The sequence below is a fragment of the Pogonomyrmex barbatus genome, unplaced genomic scaffold (genome assembly GCF_055798465.1).
Source record: "Pogonomyrmex barbatus isolate J1 unplaced genomic scaffold, ASM5579846v1 scaffold2, whole genome shotgun sequence".
Taxonomy (NCBI): Eukaryota; Metazoa; Arthropoda; class Insecta; order Hymenoptera; family Formicidae; genus Pogonomyrmex; species Pogonomyrmex barbatus.
The window spans coordinates 20257759-20270671 of record NW_028297116.1 but is presented as its reverse complement, the minus strand read 5'-3'; the positions used below and the strand labels follow the sequence as shown (position 1 = coordinate 20270671).

General features: G+C 40.7%; 2 protein-coding genes and 1 long non-coding RNA gene across 9 annotated transcripts in view; 1 reads left to right on the top strand and 2 right to left on the bottom strand.

Annotated features, from left to right (window-relative positions):
• The window catches only part of LOC105423659 (adenosine receptor A3), a 409096-nt gene that overhangs the window by 105433 nt on the left and 290750 nt on the right, over positions 1–12913 (bottom strand). The window lies entirely within an intron of this gene.
• GluRIB (Glutamate receptor IB) overlaps positions 1–12913 on the top strand; it is a 208567-nt gene that overhangs the window by 167650 nt on the left and 28004 nt on the right. The gene's annotated exons all lie outside the window — the stretch shown is intronic.
• On the bottom strand, positions 5160–10389 carry LOC148936748 (uncharacterized). Its single transcript, XR_016139384.1, has 2 exons — positions 6749–10389; positions 5160–6439 (listed from the first exon to the last, which is right to left on the bottom strand). It is a non-coding gene; the product is annotated as an uncharacterized LOC148936748 (long non-coding RNA).

Genomic DNA, 12913 nt, shown 5'->3' with positions numbered 1-12913 from the left:
ACTTTAGCTGCCCTGTCGGGCGAGGGTAATGGTCTGTCATCAAACGGGGGATAAGACCAAAAGTGGCGACCTTGTCGACGATGAGGAACATGTGGTGGTGAAAAGTAAAATGGGAGTGGTAGAGACGAAGATACTTTTTAGACATTTTATAACTAACTGCTCTGACAATCCATCGATTCAATTGCAAATAATTGCAATAACATTCGTCATATGAAATAAAAAGTATATAAGTACGTAGCGTTGCTTTTATCTTAGAAATTCTATGAAATGGTAATTAACTAATAAACAATAAAATATAATATCAAATATCATATTGTTTAACAATCAGATTGATATTTAAAATAATAAATTTTTTGAAAGATGTTTCATACATTTTATTTTATAAAGGGAGAAAAAAATCGGGATGGCAGAGAAAATAAAGGACAGTAAAAGGAACAGTATTAAGATAATCCTTTATTGTCAACATGCCTGATCCCATGTTTGTCGTAGATGTGTTTCAATGCCTTCATTACATTACGCATACGCGTGAGGCACCGTAGACGAGGATTATGGCGAGAGCACGCGTGCCGCATTTTAAAGCGCCGTTAAAAAGTTTTGCGAGACTCATTTCTAGCAGACTCTGATGAAAGTCATTAACATTTCCGCGTTTTTATTAGTTCAACCAAGTAATATTCTAACGCTATTGTTAGCGGCAACGCTTTTGCCTCTGTTACATCGTCGGCTCTTGGGTTATTTTAATCTGCCTCTGTTTTAACGTTATATTTGTTTATACAGAATCAAATCACTGCAGAAATATTAAATTAAAATCATTTATGTTAATATCATCTACATTTGAATTACAAAAACAATTATAATAAACGAAAAATAATATTAAACAATAAATAATGATAGGTGTAACAATATTAATTTAAAAACTTGTAATTAAAACTATATAATTATTTATAAGTGTGATATTACATAAGAGTTTCAAAATTTGATATATGGTAACGATATTACAGTAATGATAATTGTTATAACAAACAGATGTGTTCAATTAAAAACTCTCTTTTTTCTTAATTTTTCCATTCTATTATTCGCGCATTATTACGCGTGATTTGTGATTATAACATTTGTGTTAATGATCCCGGCAATTTAATAACTTGTGTTTGTATTACTCGTCCTACGTCCACTCTCCATCTTCACGATCGATCGCCGTCTGGCCAGCACTCTCCTCCGGCCTCACCCTTCCTACGTGATACACGATGAAATTTCATCTCGGACTTTACGCCATACTGCCAAATAGTACGGATCCGACAACAAGTTTACGCATGATTTTATAGCGCATGCTTGCCTGCCCGGACTTGGCCAGAAGTATTCACTCGTATGTCGAGCTGACGAGCGACTTAGCTGTAAGCGTCGATCTCGCTAAGTATTTTCCGAAATAATCTTATAAAACGGATGCAAACACAGACGCGATCGCTGATTCCCCCGCCCGCCCTCCGCCCCCTCCCCCTCCGTCAAATGCAAAAGGAATTCCAGGTGCAACTCCCGCGAGGGTGCATTTTTGCATGAAACCATTAAGCAGATACTGCGAATTCCACGCGAGTAATTTCGCCGCGAGAGTAATTCCACCGTTTTTATCACTCTCAGCGAACCCATTTTCGCTCGGGCATACAAATGGGCTACGTTCGATGGATTAATCGCGTGTCAGAAAGCGGCGTGACTTCAACGGTAAATTCGACTTCGCTGTTCGACTTCGACTTGGAAACTGATAAATGATATGTCATAGAATTATACGAAAATTTATGAACTGGCGGACGTTATGCGTCATTTGGTCAGACGCCAAAGGTCTCGGTCTAAGATATTTGCATATAAATGTAAAATCGGTAATATCAATTCGATATTATTAATATTTGATCGCGAAATATAAACATCAACAAAATAAATATCGATGATCGTGAAAACTTTCGTCGTTTCGCATCATAGCTGTTTCTATATATATTGTAATTTATAGAAAACTCCTTCCTTCTATTAATAGATAGTATAAAATTCCATAAGTTAAATGCAAGTTAAATTGAACGTGTTGGGACTGTTTTTTTATAAAATATTAAAAAATTGAGTGATACACGCGCATCGCTAACTTGCGCGGGAAAAAAGCTAATCGTGCGATATAATATTACTTGAAAGCAGAAAATATAATTCCGACGATGGAACCGTGAAATCGATTGCCGTGGACTTTCGATGCATTTTTTGCGATGGACGTAAACGCAACTTGCACCGCTCATTAGCGCTTTTGTGCGCAGCGCCTGTTGTGAGCAACCCTCCAATAGCCTTTTTTTCAAACCATTCTTTTTTTTCCTTTTATTTTTATTTTTTTATGCAATACAGGAGAGAGAGAGAGAGAGAGCGAGCGAATGAACAAAAGGTAGAAGCGCGGTGCGTGGTATAATCTCGGAAGTATTTATTGTGTTACAAATCTCTCGATATGCTATTCGATGAGCATCGCGCCATGCTTTTTCATAACAAACAGCCTGAGAGAGAGAGAGAGAGAGAGAGAGAGAGAGAGAGAGAGAGAGAAAGAGAGAGAGAGAGAGAGTGCCCGGTAATTTCGTCGGTATTTTATATTTCATATCGGCGCGTTATTTCGCAAAACTCGCCGATGCTGGCGTTCGCAAAAGCCGGAGATTGCAAAATTCAAAGCGCTATCGCGATACCTCTAATTTCGCGCTACTCCGTCCGCGCACACACGTATTCTAATCGTCCGTTTTCTTTTTCGTGCTTCTTTTTTATGCTTTCCGTGCATTACGCCGTCGCGGACAGCGAGCCGCGCCATTACCGTGGATTAAAGTGCTTTTTTCCAACCGATACGTAAAGTATATAAGTTAATATTACACGGCGTGTGTAATATCATGATATATGACTATGCCTGGCGGCGGAGGAATGTCTCACAGAGGCGTTTACCATCAGGAAGAAATGTACCTGTCTTTTCCAACATGGTTATTCATATACGCGTCGCTTGAGAAAGAGATATTGTAATCGGGACACGGTTCATTTGTGCTGAACTTGTTTTGTTATCATTCGTAAATAATGCCGACTTCCATTATAAATCGCAGTCAAAAACAAACAGGCGCCGTTATCGATATTCATTTGTAATGTTTTATCATGATGCATAGACGTACTGCACCGCGCACATTATTTACAATCCAATTGCGCAAAAAACAAACCGTGAATTTCACCGATGAATAATTGTTGTGCTCGGCGCAATCGTCTCGATATCCGTCTCAGTTCCTCGATAATATCTGCCAGCGGCATTTGAGCACGAGCAATAAAAAGCGTGTGTCGCTAAAGCAGATCGATATAAACCGAGCGAAATAAGATCCAATGATCAGCCGCAGAACGGTCATGATAAATGCCGGCGGGCGAAACAAGAATTTCAATTTGCACCGCGCACGTGACCGGAGTGCCGACTAGCGAAAATTCCACATTTCCTCCACGGCTCTCTCTCGGCGTGGACAAACTCGCGACCAGTAGAACACGTACGTAATATCTGCGACTTCCGGTGTTTTTTACTCTCCCCCGTTGCTGTCCGCGAGTGAAAATTCAGAAATGACTTTCATTTATGATTCGCGCTTGACACTGTCGTAATCTTCATTCTACATAGTTATTCAGGGGTTGTAAGCGAACGATGTTTCTCTTGAAGAGACGATGCTATTAATTCAATTCATTGTCCATTTTAATGCTTTCTACACACGCTTTTATTTGTATTATATTTTGGCGTATACTGAAATACCAAATTTTTAAAATATAAACATTATATCACATAATTATAGAAATAAAAGAAATTAAGAGTATTGTTTTCCCACAATGTATATTAAATGTTAATAATAACATTGAGACATACAATTTTGTATTTATTTTTTAAGTAATTTGATTAATAAAGAAAAATGAATTAGATTTTCATCGTCGATTTATTAATTGCACGAATAAAATAGTGATATAAAATGAAACATGGGAAAATAAGAGGAAAATTATCTTCGCGAACGCAAGTAATGCTTCTTTACATTCACAAGTATCTTATAATAAATAAGCTAAGTACTACTTTTAAAAATGGTAGCCAATTTGTGTCGATTTGTAAGATCTTTAAAATCGACCGGATTGTCGTCAAACGTCACGTATTTTAAAAAATTTGTTCTTCCGTTGCCGGATACGCTATAAAATAGAGTATCAGCGTATCGCGTTTGCGATAGAAAGAGCAGGGTGGAGCGGCTTCCTATAAAATACCGACCCGGCATCGCTTCTTTTAGCCGCGGAGCTTTGTGGAAATACGAGATAATGAAAAAGCTCCCGCGGGATTCTATTTTGAAGGGATGTCCGCGAGAGAGCGATCGATCCTACGAGCCCTTTAAACGGCCCGACTCCGGTCACCATTTCCGTCCGGCGGCGGAACAATGCGCCGCGATATGTCACGCGTTCCAAAGTGTCCTCGACGTGCCATTAATTGGAATTCAAATGGACATAAACATCTCCCATCGGTGACCACCGGCGGCAAGACACGGCATTCGAGAGTTCGACCACCTTCTCTCGTGGTTTGTAGTCTAATAGTCCGTCCCCGCAAAATGTCGCTTAACCACCCTTAAAATAATCCTCTCTGTACTACGCGTTATAACCATTATTTTCCATGAATGAATGAAAGGTTGACGTAAAGATTACAATTGTTAAAAGTGCGTATTTTAAAAAGAAACATTATGAATAATGCATTAAATGACGTTTGCATTTTTTATAAAATGCCTGAATCTCTCTGAACATGAATCATTAGTAAAATTTTTTTTAATTTTTACAATATTTCTCATATTATCTTCTCAAATGTATAATTTTATATGCCAATCGGCATAAGTAATTGATGTAGAGCGAATTGAATTTTATATTGCGCTTTTCGCCAGCAGCGCCAAGAAAATTCATTCTTTTAAAAGAGAAGAAAGTGAGTACAGAAAATGGAATATTTTCCTAAAATCTAATAAGCTTCGAATAATGTTAGATAGAATGTATGCATTTTAAGTAAATCTAATTATTTGTGACTATCTTAAATCGGATTAAAATTCATTCATGTCAGATTAATTATTAATCCAAATAAAATCAAAATATTTTAATTCATGTTTGAAATAATGAATGAAAAAGTGTATGAAAAAGAAACATTTTATTTTTTGCTATTCACTGTAACTTTAAAGCATTCACTTGTATAATTCACTGCGCTATATCAAAGTAAAATATTATATAAATAATCCTTTCATCTTTCATAAGCTATTTTTATTAATCATACTATTTTAAAACAAATTTTAGAACGTAATCAGTGTTTGGCTATTTTTATGGTAACGACATATTACATAAATGTAGAATTACAGCTCGTGAGTGTATTACGAGGATATGATCTTGATAGAGAGACAGAGAGCAATGCGCGTGCGTTTCGCTCTGTTTCGCTCTTGTTTATGTAAGGAACGTTTCATTATTTACTTTATGAAAACAGTTCTGGGCATATGTTCGAGCTCGCAACTAAAGGCGAGGTTTCAGCTTACATAAATTATCAACTGGAATACAACCGGATTTCGGGTAAGACCACTTTACCAAGCTAATCCGACGCACTTGATTTAAATTATAAGAATTTAATCACAGAGATGCATAACATTTTATGTTGTTTATTTCCTACGAAGTAAATAAATCGAATTAACTGAAAAAGGGATACGTCGACACTGACAAAATATCCCGACGTAGCTGTTATTACTGCGGCGTACGGATTAAGCTCCGTAACACACGCATGGGGTTTTTTGAAAGCAGTATAAACATTTTTACCCAGCTTTCAAAAGTTCAATCTAGCATTCCGCGACAAATTAAGACCATTTTGCATTAAATTGAAAACAAAATTTAATATCACGATATGAGAGATATGTGCTGCTTTTTCCATTTTAAATACCATAAATAGAAACTGTAATAAAGCGTAGCGTCATGTTAACAGAAAATAATATTGCAAGCGCAATGTTGTACAAATTTGACGAACATTTAATTTACATAGTTATATTTTCATAAATAGTTATATTTTCATATTAATTTTTCAACAATATGTGATATCTATTTGGTTGCTCAGAGAGTGTAAAACTAATGCGACGAAGATATCAATGTCGAGTTCTATTACACACATCAAGTCGCATCCTTCGGAGTCGCCGCTGCAGTTACAACGAAAAATGAAGACGGAGCGCGTGTACGTGTTAGAAATTAGTCGCACACCGTCGACATTCGTACATTGGTAATTCTCGCCACGTTGACGAGCAAATTGTTACGTTCTGCTCGTTTCTGCGCGAGCAAGTTATATAACTAATTGGATGTATGACGGCAATATGTGAAAAAAATCTTTATAAAATTATTTTTAAAATTATTTGTTTATGTATCGTGTATGTAAATATCTGAATATCTGAAATAATTATAAAAAATAAATGCAAGAGATAAAAATATAAAGTAAAATAATCGAAAAAATTCCTTAAATTTATTTTATGATAAATTTAATTTTAATTTATAAAATTAAATTTTAATTTATAAAATAATATTAAATATTTTATAAAATAAGTGCTTTTATCAAATTGTTTTCAACATCCACTACAAAAAGATTACGTAACGAAACGTAACATTCCATCCATACCTTCTGTCACACTCAATGTCGCATTCAAGCAAATTTTACATAGAACTATGTAACGTACGAAACCAATTGCTATTATTATCTTACTTTGTCGTAAAGTGGCTATAACCAAAGGCAATCATTTTTCATGAACTCGGAAATATCTGAGATGTCCTCGACATGTCGTTCTACATTTCCAGTGTATATTTTATCTCGTTAGCTTCATCGATTTTTATATCGTGCAAATAATTCTTCCTTCCCCTCTCGTCGATCCGATCTCCTCTCATCTCTAAAGATTCAGCGAAAGTTTGAGAGTTTGTAATTCGTAATCCTTTTAACCTTGCACACACGCGCTCTTAAAACGTATGTTGAATACTACACGTGTCTCGTGATCCGCATCCGAGGTGCGCGGCGCTTCCGTTCGACCCGTGCCGACGTAACACCGGTAATTGAGCGGAAACACAAAGAGTCACACAGAAAAATTGCTTGCCGCGGGTCGACGTGCTCTCGACCGTCGCCTTTCTTTGCTCGGACATTTCGCACGACGAGAGACTCCGTGCGTCGCCTACGTGACCATGAGGCCACGTGGACCAGCATTCTGACGCGACCGGACGAGAGAATCAAACGCAATCGTCGTGCCCGGTTACGGAATTCGTGATGGAATTATACAGCGGATAATCTCGCGTTGCAATTATCGCGAATGCGATAAATAGATTTGGAGAATTGCGGCGCGCGCGCGGCAGAGGTCGGCGTGTAATCCGCTTGCCTTCCCGTATTCCCCTCTTTTAAGCCCCCAAATATAATTACGTCACTTTATACCGCGGGCCGCGAACGGAAAATTTATGCGTTGCTTTTCCGAATTAACTTTCTACGTGATCGTCGAGACGAGGGGAATCGTCGTCAATCTCAGTTGCAGCCGTTCGGTCGACGGAGCGGAAAGCGCGCGGCTCTACGCAGGAATTTGTTAATTGCATGCGACGTGACTGCCTCAGATGAATTTTTAATTAATATCACCGTCAATTAGTAGCGAGAACGTAGAGTTGCGTTACGCCGTCGTAATTATGGCCACGATGTACCGTGACACGCGCAATTATCCATTTGACCGCTCGTCTCCGCGCGACACTCCGACGTTCGAACATTTTTGCGTGTCACGACAAATTCTTCGTTTCGATCGTTAATCGCGGTGAACGCGATCGAAAATTGCCGGTAAGAGAAACGGTAATTGTAGCTGTTAACGATCGGCGATTACGATCGTTAACTGACATAGTATCGAGTTCTTCGTGCGATAATTCGTCCGGTAATAGAAGCCACCGATTTGGAAACAACAATGGAATTACGGCCCCTTGCGGTTTCTCAATAATTCACCGTTATTTTCTGTCTCGCGAACAGACCGCCGGCTTCTAGAAGGCAATATTCCCCATAATTGGTATATTCAACTGTCAATCGGCAAACGGAGAGAGGGAGAGAAAGAGAACGACCCGAAACTTTTCCATTAAGATAACTTCGATGCTAGGCGACAGTATGCGACGCGACGCGACTCGTTCGGCGCGGGGTGGCTTCGTGCCCTACCGATAAACTCCGGCAGAGGCAGAATTAATTTCTATGGTCGAATGATCCCAGCTGGCACACGGAATATTATATTTACCTTCATGAGAGACGCTAAGCGAGCCGCAATAATGGCCGGCTATGATGACGTTTAACTCAGGCTTAACAGGATTTAATCCGGCCTCTGGTTGTCCTTCGGATCCCGGAAACGGATGACGGGTACAGAGAAAGAGAGAGAGAGAGAAACAGAGAGAGAGAGAGAGAGAGAGAGAGAGAGAGAGAGAGAGAGAGAGAGATGTATCGAGGCCGATCCATCTCGTTTCAATTTGCCGTCGCTCGCGTTACAATAGTGCCGCTCAAAAACGCATGACAAGAGAAACAAGGCACGCGACGCAGCTGCATCGCGACGATTTCCGTATCGACAACCTGTCGATTAAATTATTTTCGAAAATGACGACCGTTTGAGAGTCGCGTGCCGAAGTCCGCGCGCCGTATCACGAGAACGACGTGGCGCGATAAACAAAAATTCGGTGACACGCGCGAGAAAACGCGCGATATCGGCTCCCGCGTTTCATCACGCGTATACGCCAACTTTACCGTTTGACGAATTGCGTTTTCGCGTAATACGATTTCCGCTAACGCGGCTACTAGCCACCGGGCTTATAACAAGGTTGCCCGTCAAAGAAAAAACTATCCCGCTAATATCGCGAAAGATAATGACATCCGATATCCTCGGTAACAGGGTTCTCGCGTATATCTCCTGTGATTCGATATTCGGTGCGTGTCGATTGTTTTCCGTAATTGAACGAGTTAGTTTCTGACGGTTGCCGAGTGTTAATGCATCATCCGAGGCCGCATACAGTTGCGTATATACAGTTTTAAGCAGTGGACCCGATCGCGCGCGCCGCAGAGCCGGACAGCCGCACACGCGGGCTCTAATTACACATTATAAACGTTGCGAGGGATACGCAATTTATATTCTTTCCCGTCGGCGATGCGCTCTCTCTACGCGTGTGTACAACGTTTGCAACGTGACACCGATACACCGTGATTACCGTGCGGCTTAACGGCACTAATTACGAGCCGCGTAATTCGGCGTTCGTCGAAACGCCCGTTGTCGCCGTGCTCGCGTTGTCGGCCGTGCGTTAAAGCGGGTAGGAAAACTGATTACTGATAGTCGAAATTTGGTTTCACCGACATGGGGAAGGGGGGAGGGAGACTGATCGGAAATTCGGCGTCGCTGCCGTCGCTGCGCGGCCCGCGGGACGGTGAATTTTCGCGCGGGACGCGCGGCACGCCCCGATCAAATCGCGAAATCGCGCGTGCACATATCGTCGATCGCGAACAACCATAAAGAAAATTAGAATGAGTGGACGCGGTTGAGTTGCGGCAACGGGGGTTGCCCGGTCGTCGCGTGTGCCCACCACGTTTGACGTTCCACAGCGCTACCTGACATTTCACACAGGACGTTAGTTTTCGGACCACTCGTGATGACGTAACAAATGGATAAAGGATTATCGGTTTGGCTCATAATATTGTACTAAATAAAGTATTATACTTTCCTTCCTAATGATTCTCTTAGTCATTTATTTTAATAATTTATTGACATAAACTTGATGGTAACGGTAACAAATTTGAAACTCTTGCATTTAGAAACTAACGATTAATATGTTATAATAAACGAAGAACATGTTTGGAAACTTTTTAGAAAAATCGATATTATTTTATATCCGATGTAAGCTTGAAACGAAACAGAATGCATTGCATGCACGGTATATTTGATGTGAAATGTAACTATTTAAGCTGCTATTTATTTAATGGTTTGAAAAATAGAAATTATTATCGTGCGCAAATATAGTTTGATATTTAATTGACATATTTGTCCACTTTCGGCACGCACCTAACGTGAGATTTAATCGTGCATTTAATTGGAAACCGAATATGAACACACAGAGCGGTGGACATGATGATGCCGTTCAAAAGATAATGCAAACATGATCCGTTAACAAGCAGCGCGGCGAGAAAATAGAGAAAGTTGATCATTAACATTTGAAATTCAGACCGTGGCTTTTACATTCGTTGGGAATGCTAGGGTGATCGCTCGGTTAATTTCCACGTGGCGGTGCGGGATACAAAGTGTAAAGAGACACACGAATCGTTAGTATTCGTGCGGTATTCGTTGTACGATAACGAAAATGCGGATAAGCCATCTAGTGGAAATACCCGCAAAAAAAGAGCGTGATGAATGCCGCGCGCGGATGCAGTCGACCCTATCCCGTCGGCAATTATAGCCAACTGCGCAAAATTTGGAGGAGTGAATTTCGCATTGAAAATCGCGTCCCTTTGAGCTACCTCATACTAAAATCATTCGTGAAAATGCGCAAGTTTTACAGGCGTAGAAGAGAGAGAAAGAGAGAGAGAGAGAGAGAGAGACAGAGAGAGAGAGAGAGAGAGAGAGAGAGAGAGAGAGAGAGAGAGAGAGAGAGAGATATTCCCTGTTCACATTCATATTTCTTACTAAATCCAATTTAATTCTAATTCATCTGAGAACTTAAAGCTCAACAACACCCGCGTGTACGAAGCAACGCGCATTTCCGACGCGACCAGATCCGCGTGCATCCAACAAATTTGCCGCGCAGCTGCGAATTAGTTTACGAACTAAATTGACGTTTAATGTTGCGTCGGGCGTTGCCGGTTTACGAGGTGGATTCGAACATTGTCGGAACGCGCGGAATTCAGGACGGCCCTAATGCGAGAGAAGGAGGAAAAGAGGGAGAGAAACGTATCGGAATTTTATTTTATAAGAGCGTCGGGCTAACGCTCGGCGATAAATATCAAGCATTGACGGTATAACATTGAATCACAAAATTCTCGGCACGCGGGACGCGCATATACGCTACCGGTGTACATAATAGTCAAATATCCAGAATGGATATCGTGTAGGCACCGCGTATTTCGCCGGTAATTTCCATTACCGGCAGCGAGCAAATAGCGATTCCAAAACGAGAGCGACACTCCGACTTCCAGAGTCGATCGAGTTTCAGGCACGCTCGATTTGCGAAAAGATCAGCCGGCCCATTTCGTAGGAAAACGATCTGAGAAATCGATAAACTTAATCGCACAATACACTCGAAGCAATTGTCGCTGGCCATAAATAAGATGAATGTAATGGCGATAGAATCCCGTACTGAAAAATTAGAAAAAATACTTGATAACATTCAATTCTCTTGATAAAAATTATAAGCATTTAAATATAAAAACACGAACTTTAAAAAAATATACGAGCTCTAAATGAACTTTATACAATTTTTATAAAATATCAGAAAATACGTATCGATCCTTTTGATATCGTTTTTCCAAGTTCATAATTAAAGACAAACAAATTAAAAAAAATTTACAAAAACTGGAACACTGAAATTCTTATAAAGTAATATCATAAATAATACGTAAAAGAAAAAAGGAAAAAGCGTAACATTAAAGTTTCACAAATATTAAAAAGAATTTCTTTTTGCGAGTTTATTTAAAATTTTTACAAAAAAATCTTGATTTTGTACAAAATTGGCCCATTATATATCCAGAACTTATGAAAATGCTTAAAATGGATGAACAATTTTATGCTATACAAATAAAATCGCATTATGGTGTGTAGAATGTCAAAATGTGAATGCCCATGCCATAACGCTGGTCTTGAATATTTCTATAAAATAAACAAGTATAATTGAGAAATTTGCATGAGGATTTATAATGCGCGGATTTCCGCGACCAATCCGGCGCTTGGCGCGGAGTGACCGTGCTCGAAGTCCGACGTTAACATTTGCGCGAAAGTTTTCGCGGTTCTATTCCAATTACCCCGCAAACTCGGCGATTGCGGCGAGAGCGTGCACGCGGTGGACGTAAATATTTGCCGCCCGCCATCAACGGCAAAGTTCCATAACGAACGTCGTCGCGAAAAGCGATTCCGCGGCGGAAAGCAAGGAACGGAACTGGCACGCCGATGAAACGCGCGTGGAGCGTATGAAAAACGCGCTGCGCCTTTATGCCCTTATCTTTTCGCATATTCACCGGTGCCGATTCCGCGCGAGCGGCTTATATCTTACCGTCTTCTTTTCGCGTATAGCATTCGCAAGAATTACCGCGTACCCAGCCGCGTATTTGCCCGGGCTCACGACGGATGCTAATTAAAACGACTGGAAAATCGTGCGGTCGTGCGGTTTGCGGTTACCGCGCGGTTTCTCGTTTCAAACGCGGGGGTGGCGGGATAATAAGCTCGGCTAGCCCGGTCGGGGCGATGTGCAGGTGGGCGCCACGCGACACCTGCTACCACTTTGCTCCTCTCGGCATCTTTATCGCGGGCGCGAACGAGCCGGCCGGATGGTGATCGATCGTCGCGTCGCGCGACAACCAGTGACGGCACTCAAACCGATACCCGCTCGCAATTTTCAAACGAACGAAATACAGCTACTCGTTCAAGGGCCGTCGATACCGCTGGCTGGCACTTCCCGCCAGTTGTTTCGCAGAGGCCCGGTTTTCAGTTATTCGAACACACTCGGTCGGATTGATAAAAAGTGATAAAAAGGTGGCATACGCCTGAGGAAAACGAAAAATAAAAAAAAAAAAAAAACATCAGCTCATGACCATTCGAAAATTCGACCGCTTTCCCCGAAAACTTGAAAAAATTTTGAAAAATTTGAAACGCGGGAAATTGAAACTATCGGACACAGGAAGCGC